The following is a 17,821-nucleotide window of genomic DNA, read 5'->3' on the forward strand; positions in this document are numbered from 1 at the left end:
AAAAAATAGGAAGAGGCAAACATAAAAACAGATAAATATTTCATGAAAGTTGTGTTAACTTTTGCCAAATATTTTTCATAACTTTTCAGTTATTTCCAAATTAGGAAACAGTCAACCACTCAATCAAAACATTCAAAAGAATCAACCAATGCAATGGTCTACCTAAACATGTTCGATGTAGGGAAAAAAACAGGGTTTGCTTGTTTGTTTGTTTTACCCCAGCTCCCTGAATAACCAAAAAATGGCTAATAAAGAGGAAAACATATTTGGAAGGATACATATTCAAATTTTAATGGTGGTTAAATCTGGGTGGTGACTTTTACTTTCTTCCTTTAACTTATCTGTACGTTCTAATCTTTCTACAATAAACCTGTATTACCAGTGTAATTTTTTAAAATCTAGGAAGGAAGGAAAGTAGGAAGGATGCGAAAGAAGAGAGGGAGGGAGAGAGGGAAGGAAGGAAGGAAGGGAGGGAGGGAGAGAGGAAGGAAGGAAGGAAGGGAGGGAGGGAGGAAGGAAGGAAGGAAGGAAGGGAGGGAGGGAGGGAAGAAGGCTACCTCCTTTTACAAGAGAGGAAAACGGGGTGATGATGGACTATATATGTGGACTCCAGTGGTCCCAAAGCTAGAGACTTTCCCAGTTTCTTGAAGCTCATTTTTTCCCTTCTGACTCTGAAAGCACCATCATACCTAGCCTTTCCAGAAAACTTCCCTTAGAAGAGAGAGAGTACACTCTCTACTTTACAGGGGACTAAGTGTCCAAGATTTGGGGACCACCGTCATTCCTTCTGGAGTAAGTGGGATGGAGCTGTCAGGAGCACTGGGCTCCCTGCAGAAGCCTGCATAACTGTGATCCTAGAGCTTGATGGATCTCTGATTTTAGAATGGATGTAAGGTGTGGGCTCTGTTTATGTAAACGCTCCAATTGTGCTAACTTGGAAGAGCCAGCTGCATAAGATTTCTCTCCAAAACTGGTTGATCCAGCTTTCCAGAGGCATTAAGGGTTTTAGTTGCTTCTAAATTCCAAGCGCTTCCAATTCAAAGAACTTTTAAAGTCCAAAGGTCTTCCTGCGGGAAAAATACCCCTGACAAAAACCCAACCTTAAAGGGTAGGTATTGTGGAAAACCCCTGTCCCACAAGGAGAAGAAGAAGAAAAAGCAGTGCTTATTTGTTGGGGGGGTGGGAGGGGAAGGTCTTAGTACATACGAAAAATCCCTCAATATAATTGGAGATGTTTGAACATTTTTAAATGCCAGGAACACACACTCAAAGCAGCTTCAGATGTACTTAGGAAGTCTCTACCAATAAAATCTTTAAAATGTAAAAATTATAAAAGAACATATACATCTAGGTATGTAATGTGATAGTTTCAAGGTGTACAAATATTGGGGTATTTAGAAAAAAATTTTCATTTGTTTGTGTTTTTTGTGTAACCAACATTTACTGGTTTTGAAATAAGGCGAAAAAAATGTTAAAACATGCTCCATTTTGAAAAGTAAACTCACTATCTTCATGTTGGACAATGAGGCAGCCAGCCTCCAAGATGGCTCCTGATTCTCTCCTCCTGGATTCATGCTCCTGTGTTCCCATCTCACACGGAATCAGGGCTGACCCACGTAACCAATAGGATATTGCAGAAATATTCCAAGGCTAGGTCACAAAAGACACTGGGGCTTCTGTCTCACTCTCTTGGATCAGTCACTCTGGAAGAAGCCAACTGGCATGTTCTAACAATACTCAGCAGCACTATGGAGAGGTCCATGGGGAAAGAAATTAAAACCTGAGGCCCGAAACTACCACTGATTTGTCAGCCATGTGTATGAGTCATTGTGGAACTGGATCCTCCAGCCCCAGTCAGGCCTTCAGATGACTGAGGCTCCAAGCAACACCATGCGAGTCACTGAATCAGAACCACTCAGCTAAGTTGCCCCCAAATTCCTGACCCATAGAAACTCTTTGATTTAATAAACATTTATGATTGTTTTAACCATTAAGTTTTCAGGTAATTTGTTACACAACAATAGATAGTCAAGGTTTGGGTACCTGCAAGTGTTGTGGTGCCGTGATAGAAACATAACATGTGGGAGTAGCTTTGAAAGTGGAAAGTACATGGAAATTAAATGATTGTAAGGAAGGTATTAGTGAAAACCTGAAAAGCCTTCAATAAATAGTATACAAGTAAATAAAAACTTGTTATAGAAGTCTGATGGACTTTGAGGAAGCGTATAGATGAAGGTTTAAAGAAAAGTGAATAAAATATTATTAAAAACAGGAGACAAGGGGAATCCTTGTTATGTAGTGGCAGAAAGTTTAACAACGTTACTGCCTGCTGTGCTATGGAAAGTAGGAAATATACCTAGTGGGTGTGTGATTTAGCTAAGGAGATTTCCAAGCAGAGTGTTGAACACGTAGCCTGATTTCTTCTTGCTGCTTAAAGTAAAATGTGAGTAGAAAAAGATAAGCTAAAGGAAGGTCTCTTAAAAAGAAGCCAGGATTTGCTGGTTTTGAACATTCTCTGCCTCTTCACCTGGCAAACAATGCTAAATTAAGAATGGATTCCAGGGCAAAGATCAAATCCAGAGCAATGTCAGAAAAACGTGGTATAAAGACAATGCTGAGAGTGTGGCTGTAAAGTGCTGTGTTAAGAACCCTTCAGTCAAGGGGCCGGCCCCGTGGCGTAGCAGTTAAGTGAGCATGCTCCACTGCTGGCGGCCCGGGTTTGGATCCTGGGCGCGCACCTACCCACCACATGTCAGGCCATGCTGTGGTGGCCTCCCACATAAAGTGGAGGAAGATCGGCCAGATGTTAGCCCAGGGCCAGTCTTCCTCAGCAAAAGAGGAGGATTGGCAGGTGTTAGCTCAGGGCTGATCTTCCTCACACACGCACACACAAAAAGAACCATTCAGTCAAATTTTAGAACTTCCAAGAAGCTTAAGAGTGTGATCACTTGGAAGTAAAGGGCAGAAACCCAAGGTAGAGAAAGGCTTATCTCAAAAAAATGTGTAGGTGTGGTTTTGTCTAATGGAGGGAACCCCAGTAAGAATAATAGACAACACATTAAGTTTTTAAGAAAATTATGTCAGCAGAAACACTACCTGCCAGCTTGAACTGAAAGAGTCAGAGGCAGTGCAAAAGGAAAAGAAGACTTTGGACCCCCAAACTTCTACAAGCAGGAAGTAGGCTGAGAAAACTACACCTGCAAACATAGGCTACCTTTTGCCAAAAAGGAAGGATGACTCAGAGGATGCAACCAAGAGTCCAGAGGGGAAGCCAAGAGCCGTGAAGAGTCTAGTGCTAGGTCTTGAGCTCTAATCAAGCACTAATAACCTATACCCTGCTGGAATTCAGAATTTCTTTGGACCAGTGACTCCCGTGGGGCTCCCATTTCTCCACTGTTTCAAGAGCAGTGTATACAGTGGTTCTCTCATGCCTGTCTCACCATTATATGTTGGGCGGTTGAAGGGGCAGAAAACTTGTCTAAATCACAGCCTTGAGATCTAGAGGAACTATCCTTGAGGAGCTGTACTTAAGGGATTACACCTGAGAAGCCCCATCCACATATGGATGTAATTCACATGATGAGATTCTGAACTACTAAATATACTTCAAGTAAGAAATTTACACAGAAGGAAGGAACAGAATTTCAGAAGCAATGATGAAGATAGAAATGGTAGTAAACACAGGCAAATCTAAACAACCTCTATTGCATAAAACATGTTTTAAATAACAAACTTTGGAGGAGGTGTCAAAACACCAGTCAACAAGTACATATAAGGTAGACGTTTAGAATGTAAACATCCTAAGGTCCTTATGTTCGAGAGGCAGAGAGAAATGTTGATAAATGTTAGATTCTTATAAGTAAGGTTAAACTAAATCTGTTAAAATTTTAAGGCACACCACCGAAAAGAAAGAAAAAAATATAAGGATAAATTCCAAAATAATTGCTCTGTAATCAGTTGAAGATTGCTTCACAGCTGAATAGACAGAAAACTTAAGGTGGCCTAACAAATAGGGCTTTATTTTATTCTCACACAACTATAGAGTCTGGAGGTAGGCAGTTGAGGTTGGTGCAGGAGCTCCATTACGTCATTAATGCCCCAGGAACCTTTTTCCTGTCTATTTCACATTCTTAGGATGTGGCTCTCATCCTCAGGGTCCCTCTAAGATGGCTCCTGTTCTCAAGGCAGCACAACCACGGTCCAGCAGGTTAAAGGGTAGAGCAAGGAACAAAAATGTGCATGGAGCGGAGTCTGCCCCCATCTGAAGGCACCTTCCGGGAAACTCGATGAAACAACTCCGGCTCACATCTTCCTGAGCAAAACTGGGTCACGCGGCCACATCTGCAAAGTAGGGAGGGAAATGTACCGTCCGGCTCAAGGGGAAAAAACAGAATAAAGAAAACACAATAGGAAGGAGGAAATGGAAACAAAACAAAAAAGCAAAAAAAGCATGATAAAATGAAAGCAGAAAACAAGACGATAGAAATTACAGGCGTATTAGCCATCACAGTGCATGTCAATGAGCTAATCACGCCAGTTACGAGACTCTCAGATAAATAACACATGTATATAGATAGATAATTCTGCCTATATGCTATTTATAAAATAACGCTTAAAAAATAACGATATGGGAAAGTGAAAGTAATAGAATGGGAAAAGACCATCAAACCAAAAGAAAGCTGTATAATTATATTAATACCAGACAAAATATACTTTAAAGTAAAATTCACTATTGGTGATAAGGAGGACCATTGTTTATTGATAAAAGGAATAATGCACCAGAAAGATTTAATACATATAAACTAGTATGCCCCTAACAAAATACACAGAGCAAACTTTGGTGGAATTATGATGAGAAAATGATAAATCCTCCATTGCAGTGGGAGATCATTTATAACACCTCTATCAACACCTGATACACCAAACAAAAGTGAAGATATAGAATATTTGAATAACACTATTAATAAAATTTATTCAATGGATATTGCTATAGAAAAAGAAAGATCAAATATTTATGAGCTATGCATCCAAATTAAAAAATTGATTAGATTTTAGAATCAAAAAAATTGATTAGAATTAGAAGAAAATATAAAGATAAGAGCAAAAAAATAGAAAAGAAACAGTAGAAATGATCAAGAAAACCAAAAAGTTGATTTTTTTAAAAGATTAATAAAATAGATAAACTTTCAAGAATAAACAAGAAAAAAAAGACAATAGCATCATTCAGTCCTATCAGGAATTAAAAAGAGAATATAACTACAACAGAGAATAGAAAAATCATTACACCAATTAACTAAAAATCAGACAAATTGGGGAATCCTCCAGAAATATATAATTTATCAATTCTGACTCAAGAAGAAATAGAAAACCTGAGAGATTATAACCAGTAAATAAGTTGACTCCACTAATTGATTTAAAAAAGAAAACCTCAAGTAAAGCTTCAGGTCTACACTGCTTTACAGGTTAGTTTTATAAACTCTCAAGGCACAGACAATTCATATCTCACACAATTTGTTCCAAAGAATAGAAATAGAGATAAACCTCCAACTCAAATTATGAGGTTGCTGTAACTAGCAATGATGGTAGGCAACAGGAAAATTGCATATGAAACATCACTTAGGAACATACATGGTAAAAATTCTAAATAAAATATTAGGAAATTTAATCTATCAACATATAAAAAATAAACCAATTGTCACCAGCAGGGCTAATCCCAGGATGATCCAAGGATGGAATAACTTTGGAAGATATATTAGTATCATTCACTATATTAACAGATAACAGGAAAAAAATGATCATCTAAAAAACATAGAAAAATTATCTTATATAATTTTAACACCTATTTATGAATAAAAACTCTTAGAAAACTAACAATAAGATGGAACGACTTTAACCTAATAATCTGATATACACTAGTTACCAAAAACCTAATAATAGTAGAATAATAATAACAATAACATGGATTCATATAGTATTCAATATTTGCCAGGTACTGCTCTAATATGTATATATATATCATGTGTATACCTATATATATATATATATATATATATATACATATATATATAATTTGATTCTCACAATAACTCTGTGAGATGGGTACTAATATTATTCCCTTCTTAAAGAGAGAAAGACGAGGAACAGAGAGGTTAAGTGGCTTGCTCAAAGTCACATAGTGAGAAAGGTCACATAGTGAGAACTAAGATTGAACCAAGCAGTTAGCGCCACAGTGCATCTCCTAATCATGATGTTACATGGCCTTTAACGTCAGGCATAAGACTAGAATGCCCACTCTCACCATTTCTATCAACATTGTTTTGGAGGTTAAAAAAAAAAAAAAGGAAGATATAAAAATGTATCAGAGTCAGACAGCAAGGAAAAACTGCCAATACTGCAGATAATCTAAATATCAATATACGAAAGACAAGAAATTCTATTGAAAAATGATCAGTATCACTTCTCTATATACCAGCAACAATTAATTCAAAATGATGACTTAATATGCACTTATCTTTTGACCCAGGAATCTCACAAATACATATTGACTAAATATGAAATGACCCAGGCATACACAAGGTTATTCATTTTGGTATTATTTCTAATACCACAAGATTGGGAACAACCCAAAATTTTCATCATTAAGATTCTGGTGCATCCACACAAAGAAATACTATGCAGCTGTGAAAAAGCAAAGAACATCTGTAAAGGCATGAAGTGATCTCCAGGATATACTGGTGGAAAAAGTAAAGTGTTGAACAGTAGGAGTAGAATGCTACCATTTGTACAAGAATGGGGGGATAGAAATATATATATATGAATTGGCTTACATCAGCAGAAAGAAACACTGGAAGGATATCTATAAAAACAAATACAGGGGCCGGCCCGGTGCTGTGGTGGTGAAGTTCTCATGCTCTGCTTCAGCAGCCCTGGGGGTTTTCGGGTTCAGATCCCGGGCGCAGACCTACGCAGGGCTTATCAAGCCGTGCTGTGGCAGGTGTCTCCACATATAAAGTAGAGGAAGATGGGCACAGTTGTTAGCCCAGGGCCAATCTTCCTCAGCAAAAAGAGGAGGATTGGCAACAGATATTAGTTCAGGGCTAATCTTCCTCATTAAAAAAAAAAAATACAAGTAGTTACTTATAGGGCAAGGGAAGGACAGGGTGGAGCAGATGGGGATGGAAGCAAGCTCTCTGAACGCATGTCATTTTACAATTTTGACTTTGGAAACGCATGTTTTACATAACCCAACCTCAAAATAGAATTTTAAAAAATCTTTTAACGATTCTATTCTTAGCTACAAAAAAATCATAAGGTACCTGGGAAGAATTTGAACAAAAGATGTTTAAAGGTCAAATAAGACCTTTATGAAGAAAACATTAAAACTTTATTGAAAAACATAAAAGGAGACCAAAATAAATGGAGAGATATACCATGCTCACGTTGGGAAGATCAAAGGATGACAATTCTCCTCTCAAAAATCTAGAAATTCAACCAATTCCAATTAAAATCTCAACATGGAATTTTTGTGTGTGTGTGTGAGGAAGATTAGCCCTGAGCTAACATCTATTGCCAATCCTCCTCTTTTTTGCTGAGGAAGATTGGCCCTGGGCTAACACCGATGCCCATCTTCCTCCACTTTATGTGGGACGCCTGCCACAGTGTGGCTTGATGAGCAGTGCATTGGTCCATGCCCAGGATCCAAACCTGTGAACCCCAGGCTGCCAGAAGCAGAGCGCACCAACTTAACCACTACACCACCGGCCCGGCCCCACAACAGGGAATTTTGCGTAGCTTTACTAGCTAATCTTAAAACTCATATGCAGAATAAAAAGTCAAGAACAGGTAAACAGGTCTTTTCTTGTAAAGAATAGGAGGAGTTGAACTCAGCGGAAGAAGAGTTCATCTTAACAGGTAACAAAACTTACTATTAAGATTATAATTAGGGCCGGCCCCGTGGCTTAGCGGTTAAGTAAGCTCGCTCTGCTGCTGGCAGCCCGGGGTTCGGATCCCGGGCGCGCACCGATGCACTGCTTCCCCGGCCATGCTGAGGCCGCGTCCCACATACAGCAACTAGAAGGATGTGCAGCTATGACATACAACTATCTACTGGGGCTTTGGGGGAAAAATAAATAAATAAATAAAATTATAAAAAATATATATATAATTTTAAAAAAAGATTATAATTAAAGCAGTGCAGTATTGGTGCAAAACACACAAACTAATAGAACTAAATATCCCTGAAAATGACAGGTATACACTGGAAGCTGGAATATGTAAAAGATGGGATCACAAAACACTGTGGAATAACTAAACTAGCCTATAAATGATACTGGGAACATTGACCAGCCATACAGAAGAAAAATTACCACCTTTCATCTCATCATATCCAAAAATAAACTTGAGATAAATTAATGACCAAAATATGAGAAACAAATCATAAAATATTTAGAATTAAACATAGGAGTATATCCTTATGAAATCAGAATTTCTTTAAAATTCCTCTAAAGAAAGAAAGATTTCTTTAAAAAAACACAAAAGTACAAGCCATATATTAAAAGACTGACCAATTCAAACGCATTAAAATTGTAAACTTCTATATGGGTAAAAACACATAAGGTGAAAAGATACCAAAAACTTGGTGATGGGGCCAGCCCAGTGGCGTAGTGGTTAAGTTTGAGCACTCCATTTTGGTGGCCTGGGGTTTGTGGGTTTGGATCCTAGGCACAGACCTACATATCGCTTGTTAAGCCGTGCTGTGGCAGCATCCCACATACAAAATAGGGGAAGATGGGCACAGATGTTAGCTCAGAGCCAATCTTCCTCAAGCAAAAAGAGGAAGATTGGCAACAGATGTTAGCTCAGGGCCAACAAGCTAACAAAAAAAAAAAAGAAAATTTGGTGAAACATCCGTAGCACACATGAACAAACCAACCAATTGGTACTCAAAATATACATATAAAAAAAAGTTTCTACAATCAATATAAAAAAAAGACAAACAATCAAATAGAAGAAATAGGCAAAGAAAATGAATTAGGAATTCTCAGAAGGGAAAACCCAAATGGTCAATAAATATAAGAAAAGATAATCAACCTCATTAATAATCAGGGACTTTATATATTCAGTTTGGCAAAAATTAATATGTATCTCTGATTATACCAAATGTTGGTGAGAATATAGGGAAATAGCATCTGTCATAAAATGCCAATGGGAGTATAAATTGATTTAACTCATTTGGAGAGCAGATTGTCAATACCTAGTAAAGTTGAAGAGGTACATATTATGCAATTCAATACATACAGTTTTACACACCCAACTTAGAGAAATGTTCACATATTGCACAAGGATAAATGAAGAAGATTTATTGTTGCAAAAAAGTGGAAACCACCTAACTACCCTCAGAAGGGGAAATGATTGAATAAACTATGGTTTATAATACAATATAATACTATAAAACATTGAAATGAATGAACTAGACCCATATATATCAACATGGATCAATCTCAAAAATAGTGTGGAATGATAAAACAAAGTTGAAAAATGATATAGTATGATACCATTTATGTAATTTTTTTTTTTTTTTGTGAGGAAGATCAGCCCTGAGCTAACATCCAATACCAATCCTCCTCTTTTTGCTGAGGAAGACTGGCCCTGGGCTAACAACCGTGCCCATCTTCCTTCACTTTATATGCGATGCTGCCACAGCATGGCTTGACAAGCAGTGTGTCAGTGTGCGCCCAGAATCCAAACCTGCAAACCCTGGGCCGCTGAAGCGGAGCATGCACACTTAACCACTGCACCACCGGGCCAGCCCCTGTAAAATTTTAAGCCTATAAAAATAGTATATATTATTTATGTATAAAAAATATGCTTGGAAATGATACCAACTTTAGAACAGTTAGCAGAAGGGAATGGAAGGAAAATAGGTGAAAGGTACAAATTTGATTATATACGTAACTTTTTTTATGTTTTTAAAAAATAGTAAGTAAATATGGAGCTCACTTCAGCAGCGTGTATAATAAAACTGGGATGATAAAGAGAAGATTAATATGGGCCTGAGGAAGGATGAAACAAAAATTAAAACCATTCAAAAACGTAAAAGCATCTAGAGTAGATTCTCTGATTACATGTAATTAAGCTAGAAATAAAGAAAAAAAAGTAACCAAAAAAATCCCTAAATACCTGGAAATTAAACAAAGTGTTTCTAAATAATCTATGGGTCAAAGAATAAATCAAATGGAAGTTAGAAAATATCTTAAACTGAATGAGAATAAAGATACAATTTATCAAAACTTATCTAACCTAGCTATAGCAGCACTCAAAGAAAATTTAGTGGGAAAAATGGCTGAAAACAATGATTTAAGCTTCCACCTTGAGAAGCTAGGAACGGAACAACAAATTAGACCCAAGGAAAGTAGTAGGAAGAAAATAATAAGGGTAAGAATGGAAATCAATGATAAAAATAAATAAATAAAAAGAGAGAAAATCAACAGAGCTAAAAGTTAGTTCTTTGCAAAATTAACAAAATGAATAAACCCCTAGCAAGACTGATCAAGGAAAAAAGGGAGAAAGCACAAATTACCATTATCAAGGGATGAAAAGAGAACAATACTACAGACACTACAGACATTGAAGGACGACGATCTTATGAGCAACTTACACCAAGATCCAAATTATATCCAAATGGTAATTTGGATAAAATAAAGTAAGCGTCATAATGTTAACATCTTTTGTTAGTGGTGCTGAGTATCTGTAATACTATCTTCTGTTCTTTTTTGTAGGATTAAGATATTTCTGAATCTAAAAACTGTTAAAGAGAAAGGTATAGAACACAAGCTATAAGATTCTTCTTTTTGTGTTAACATAATGTATTTTGTATATAATATGCATAGACCATTTCTGGAAGGATATACATGAAACTGTTAATGATGGTTATCAGGGAAACTGGGAGTAGGGGTTTTAAGAAGGAGGCTTGTTTTTATCCTAAACCTTTTTAAACCAATTTAATTTATTTTACTATGTGCATTTATTCTTTTTTTAAAAAAATCTCAAAAAATTAGTTAACAAAAAATGATAAAATACAAGAGTTTTACTTAGATCTGCCTTCGCTGCTCTGTAGCACAGAGCGGGGCTCCCATGCTGCCTGGACGTGCTCCTGCCTCTAATGCTTTCCCACCCTACCCTCCTCCCACACAACCCTACCCCCGGTCTGCAGAAACTCTAGAGATTTAGGCTGAAGACAAGGAGCGGCTGATTAGAGAGGGCAGAGAGGAGAGGAGTAGACTAAGAGGGGGTAGCTAGGCCTGAGAAAATAAAGTCCTAGGAGAAAGGTTGAGATAGAGGCCTGAAGAAAGGACCTGGAGAAAATGGATTATGGATCCTTGGCATGGAGCTGGCCCAGGATTGGGAAGAAGGTAAAGACAGTTCTTTCCCACTTTCTGATTCCTGGAGCACCAATATTCCTAGGATCTAGAACTCAGGCCAATATTTCAGTACATTAGTATTTATTAGCATTACCAATTTTCCTTTATAGACCTCATTTCCAACATTCAGTCCCATTCTCCCCATAAATCATCTAAATGTCCAAGAGAATTTGACCACTTTGACATATAAACTATATCTCCCACATTTCCTTGCACATGCAATAGCAGAAATAAAAAACTGTTGTTGTCTGGTGCAGAAAATATGGTTGTTGGAGTCATTTGGTTTTATCACAGGGATTTTTGTGGATTGGCCTAAATACTTAACCACCACTTATAACTCATTCAAAGATCTAAGCAACCAACTTAAAAATGGACGACCAACTTTAAAACGGACATAAATTGGAAAACAACTTATTTTTAGGTTGGATTCAACCTCAGTCCATGAATCAGCACTTTCAACTGAGTTTATAAGGGCACATTTTTGCCTCAAACTAAATTAAAAAAAATTTCCAATAACTATTTTTTGCTTATTCCTATTTATTTAATTTAGGGGAAAAAAATCCATAGAGGTTTCCTCAGATTTTTAAAGGTCTCAGGAAAAAAAATTTAAACTTTATAGACAAATGGACAAAGACCGCAAAAGACAAATTACAGAAAGAACATAAATGAAAATCAAACGTGACGGGATGCTCAGCGAAAGCATTGAGGACGAAAGACAAAAGTGGAAAGACGAAAAAGAGTAGCAATATCTAATTAGGGATGGCAAAGGTGTAAGAAAACTCCTATATCCTGCTAGATGAAGTGTAATTAATACAGCAGTTTTTTGGAGGGCAATTTGAGTGTGGTGAAGTGACTGGCATTTTATGTAAGTTTTGAATTACTCAGAATTGAAATATTGTGACATCAAAATATTAATGAAGTCTCATTTTATGAACGAATGTTGAAATAATGTGAATCACCTAATTTAAAATTCTTTCAAAAATAGTGTCATTATAAAGTTGGCATACTTATAAAAGTCAAATGAGTTGTAGACGGCATTTATGCTGCATTCCATGGCAGTGCTACTCAAGCTGGTTAACAGAAATACCATCCTTTGTCAAGTTTACCTTGACGTATGCAAGGTTTTCAAGAATCTATCTGAATCTACTCTCTATCTATCAAAATTTATAACGTACATAGCTTTGGACCAGCAATTCCATGACTAGGAATCTATGTTACTGACCTTCTCACGTAATTCTGCAAAGATAAATACGTCCCAGAATGCACCTAAAAGGTTTTTGAAAATGCCCATCAATTGGGGATTGTATATTTGTACGATGGAATACCATACAATCTTGGAAAAGAATGGGGTTCCTCTTTATGTATGCTAACAGAAAAATGTTCACAATATTTTAAGTGTAAAAATAAAGAACTAAAGATTCTATTTTTGTAAACACACATAAAATCCAAAACAGAAAGAATTCAAATGCGAATGAAACTATTTATAGTAGTTATCTCTGGGGAACGGAGTTTGGAGGAAGAGAAAAGGAATTTTTACTTTTTAAATTTTAAAAACTGTAACAGCTAGAATTTACTGAGTATTTATGTGCTGGGCAAATTCTAAGCACTTCATTCAACTGAGCCTCATAAGGACCCTATGAGGTAGATGCTATTATTATTTTTTTCATTATCAACAGTTGAGGAAACTGAGATCTGAAGAGATTAAATAATTCACCCAGGGTCACATATCTAGTGGGTTTTGGAGCCAGGATTTGAACAGAGGTAAGCTGTATTAAGCAACACTCTTAATCACCATGCCAACAGTTCTCTATACTTTGCAGTGTATGAATGACTTTTAAAATAATAAACATATGAATTTTGTCTTTTAAAAATGCAAATCTGGGAAAAAAAATTCAGCAACGTTTTTGATTTTGCAGTTTAGGCCATTGTGACACATATCATTGTGGTAGGCAGAATAATGTCCCCCCAAAGGTGTCCTATATCCTAATCTCTAGAATCTGTAAATACACTGAATTTACATGGCAAAAGGGACTTTGCAGATGTGATTAAAGATCTTGAGATAGGGAGACTATCCTGGATAAATTGGGTGGGCCCAATGTAATCACAAGGATCTTGGAAGGGAAAAAGGGAGGCAGGAGGGTCAGTCAGAGAGGAGATGTGACCACTGAAGCAGGGTCAGAGTGAGAAAGACTGGACTGGCCATTGCTGGCTTTGAAGATGGAAGAAGAGGCCACGAGCCAAGGAACGCAGGCAGCCTCTAGAACCTGGCAAAGGCAAGGAAACAGATTCTCCCCTAGAACCTCCAGAAGGAATGCAGTCCTACCAACACCTTAAATTTACCCCATGAGACTTCTGAACTCCAGAAACGTAGGATAATAAATTTTTAATATTTAAGCCACTAAATTTGTGGTTATTTGTTACAGCAGCAATACGAAACCACTAAAAGCATTAATTACTAATTTAATAAAGATATACTCCACCTACAAGATTATAGGAAATTCTCTAAATGGAAAGCTTGGATTTGTTATGGGCCGAATTGTGTGCTCCCCATCTCCCCCCAAATTCATATGTTGAAGTCCTAAACCCCAGTACCTTGGAGTGTGACTATACTGGGAGAAAGGGCCTTAAAGAGGCAATGAGGTTAAATTAGGTCATATGGCTGGGCTCTAACCCAATCTGACTGGTATTCTTATAAGAAGAGGAAATTTGGACACCGCAAGATAACAGAGACGTGTGTATACACAGAAGAAAGGCCATGTGAGGACACAGAGAGAAGATGGCCATCCACGAGCCAAGGCGGGAGGCCTTAAAAAAACCCAGCTGTGCCAGCACCTTGATCTTGATCTTCCAGCCTCCAGAACTGTGAGAAAATAAATTTCTGTTGTTTAAGTCACCCAATCTGTGGTATTTTGTTATGGAAGCCCTAGCAAACCAATACAGATTTATATGATTTATTTCTTTAGTGCTACTTACAACCCCCCAGAGTAGAAAAATAATAGTAAGTACTAAAATTTACTCCTTGTACTCTAAATATGAATTTAGAGTCATGAAAATATATTTTAAGCAGTGATTTTATTTACATTATTTTAAACATTATTAATTTATCAGAAAATGTATCTTCCTTCCATCACTTATTTTAACAAACATATACGAAGTGCCTACTGTGTACCTGATCTTGGAAATAGAGTGATTAATAAGACATGGTCTCTGAGCTTGAAAAACCATGTTACAATTATTAATCTGGTAGTGTGATTTTAATCTTAATATGAGATGTCCTCCCCACCCTGAAATAAACTATTGATCTGAAACCTGAACTCTGTTAGGACCAGACATAATTTAGAAGGATCTGTTTTAGAGTTTACCTTTGTCCCACTCTCTAAGAGCTCTCTTGGATACTTCATACAACAAATATTTGTTGAGCCATGTACCAGGTGTTGTTCTAGGTGGGTGCCATTGGTAAGCAAAGCAAAGTCCCGACCACAATGGAGCTTACATTCTAGTGATGGAGACGGACAATAAATAACCAAGTAACATAGAGTATATCATGTGGTGATATGTTATGGGAGGTATCGTATTCCAGGGTAAGGAAGGAAGTGGTGATTTTCTGCACAGTGGTCAGGGCAACACTAGCTAATAAGGAGGTTTCAGCAGAGACCTGAATGAAGAGCAAATCATGGGGACATCTGGGAAAATACATTTTTTTTTTTTTTTTTAATTTTTTCCCCCAAAGCCCCAGTAGATAGTTGTATGTCATAGCTGCACATCCTTCTAGTTTCTGTATGTGGGACACGGCCTCAGCATGGCCGGAGAAGCAGTGCGTCGGTGCGCGCCCGGGATCCGAACCCGGGCCGCCAGCAGCGGAGTACACGCACTTAACCGCTAAGCCATGGGGCAAGCCCGGAAAATACATTCTTAACAAAGGGAATAGCAAGTGCAAAGGCCCTGAGATGGGAGCACACTTGGCTTGTGCAAGAAACACCAGGGAGGCCAGCGTGTCAGAAGGAGAGTAGGACACAGGGAGGGGGCCAAAGACCATTGCAAGACTTGGATTTTTACCCCACGCAAGACAGGAAGCTGCAGAGGTTTTGAAGTAGAGAAGTAACGTGACCTGATAGATGTTTTGAAAGGCTGATCCTGGCTGCCATGCTGAGAACAAACTATTGTGGGGCAAGGGTGGGAAGAGTGAGACCAGTTACGAGGCTAGGTCAATAACTGGGAGAGAGGTTTTCGTTCGTTGGACTAGAATTGGAGTTGGTGACAAGCGTTCCTGTATTAGTTATCTATTGTTGCATAACAAATTATCCCAAAATTTACTGGCTTAAAACAACAAACATTTATTATCTCACAGTTTCTGAGGTTCAGGAATCTGGGAGTGACTGAGCCGGGTGGTTCTGGCTCAGGGTCCATCTCTCATGATGTTACAGTCAAGATATCATCTGGGTCTGCATCATCTGAGGCCTTGACTGAGGCCATGGGACCCACTTCCGAGAAAGCTCACGCACACGGCTGTTGGCTGGAGGCCTCCCTTCCTCGCCGCATGGGCCTCTCCACAGTGCTTCCTCAAGACATAGCAGCTGGTTTCCCCCAGAGCAAGTGATGAGAGAGAGGGAAAGGGGGAAAACAGACGAAAGACAGAAGTTGCAGTGTCATTCATAACCTAATCTCAAAAGTGACATATCGTCACCTCTGCTGAATTCTCTTGGCCACACAGGTTGACCTAGGTACAATGAGGGAGGGGATAATACAAGAGTATGAATATTGGAGGTGGGCATCTTTGGGAGCCATCCTGGAGGCTGCCTACCACAGTTCAGATTCTGGTTTTGTTGATGGATTACACATAGCATGTGAGAGAAAGAAAGGAACCAAGGATAACCTCAGAATTTTTGGCCTTTTTTTGTAAGGGGGAAGATCAGGAGCTATTTTGGGGCATGTTAAGTTTGAGAGCCTACTAGACACTCAAGTGGAGATGTCAAGGGGGCAGCTAGATAAATATCTGAGAATGGATGAGCCAGCCCTGATGGCCTACTGGATAAAGTTCGGTGCTCTGACCGCTGCGGCAGCCCGGGTTCGTTTCCAGTCACGGAACCACACTTCCTGTCTGTCAGTTGCCATGCTGTGGCGGCAGCTCACATAGAAGAACTTGCAGGACTTACAACTAGAATATACAACTATGTACTGGGGCTTTGGGGATGGGAAAAAATATATATCTGAGAGTGGCATTTCAGGGAGAGGTGCAGGCTACAGATATCAATTTGGGGCATGTCCATTTATGGGTGGCATTTAAGGCCAGAGTCTGGATCCAATCCCCCAGGGAATAAGTATAGACTGACAAGAAAAGAGGCGCAAGAGCTGAACCCTGGGCACCAACATTTGGAGAGATGAGGGGGAGCTGGCAAGGAGACCAAGAAGTGGCCAGTGAGGTAGGAGGAGAACCAACAGCGAGGAGCTCCTGGAAGCCGGGGGAAGAAAATGTCACCCCCAGCTAAGAGTTGCTGAGAGGCCAAGGGAACAAGAGTAACACGGTTCTGGTCCTCTGCCAGGACTGCCATCAAGGATGACCCAGATTTCTAGAGACATGTCACCAGTGTGTAGAATATAGTAGGAGAGGACTTTTGAATGAGAAAAACTTTGGGAGGATCTTGGGAAGATGATAAAGAGGGGATGGGAAAAAATAAACCCAGTTGAACATCATATATTTAACATCAGCAGCAAACAATGATTAAGAGCTGATTATGTACCACACGTGGTTCTAAATACCGTTCATGTGTCAGGTCAGTGAATGCTCACAGCCAACACATCGAGTAACCATTTTATCCCCAGGTACGAAGTGGAAATGGGCTCACAGAGAAGGTGAGGGTCGACCTGTGGTCACCTAGCTGGGTGGAGGCAGCAGAGATTTAAAGCCTGGCCACTGACCCCAGAGCCCTGCTCTGTGCCACGGTGCACCCCTCTTCCGCTACAAAAAGGCCTTTTTGGGGGATTCCCTAAGAACCAAGCGGGAGGAGGCGGACAAACAACAGTGTGGTTTGGAGTTTTCCCCTCTGCTGGGACTCGGATGCTGTAGGGGGTCTAAAAAGGGAGACACAGGAGCCTTTGAACTTGCCAGGTGATTTAATTTGGTATCTCACCTGGGGAGAGGCCACCAGGCAGTCCCGAGACTGCAGCTCTCAAACTGCAATTTAAAAACCCTGGTTGGCGTACTCATTGACTGAAACCCTCTACTCTCCTCTGTCCAGGCAGGAGCTGGCAGGGAGCCAGACTTCTGTTGAACTCATAAATTCCCACTTTATTGCCTGTTCTTCCAGGATCAGGAAACCCACAGGTGGTCATCCTGAAGCTAAGGTTGCTCCACCCCCACCCCCAGGATCTTATCAGGGGCAGGGATGTTGGAGGTGCCTGAG

General features: G+C 39.0%; 1 protein-coding gene across 1 annotated transcript in view; it reads right to left on the reverse strand.

Annotated features, from left to right (window-relative positions):
* Window positions 1-17,821, reverse strand: part of FBXO36 (F-box protein 36) — an 88,189-nt gene that overhangs the window by 21,481 nt on the left and 48,887 nt on the right. The gene's annotated exons all lie outside the window — the stretch shown is intronic.

The sequence above is a fragment of the Ceratotherium simum genome, chromosome 37 (assembly GCF_057802395.1).
Source record: "Ceratotherium simum simum isolate JZ-2026a chromosome 37, ASM5780239v1, whole genome shotgun sequence".
In the NCBI taxonomy this organism is placed as follows: Eukaryota; Metazoa; Chordata; class Mammalia; order Perissodactyla; family Rhinocerotidae; genus Ceratotherium; species Ceratotherium simum.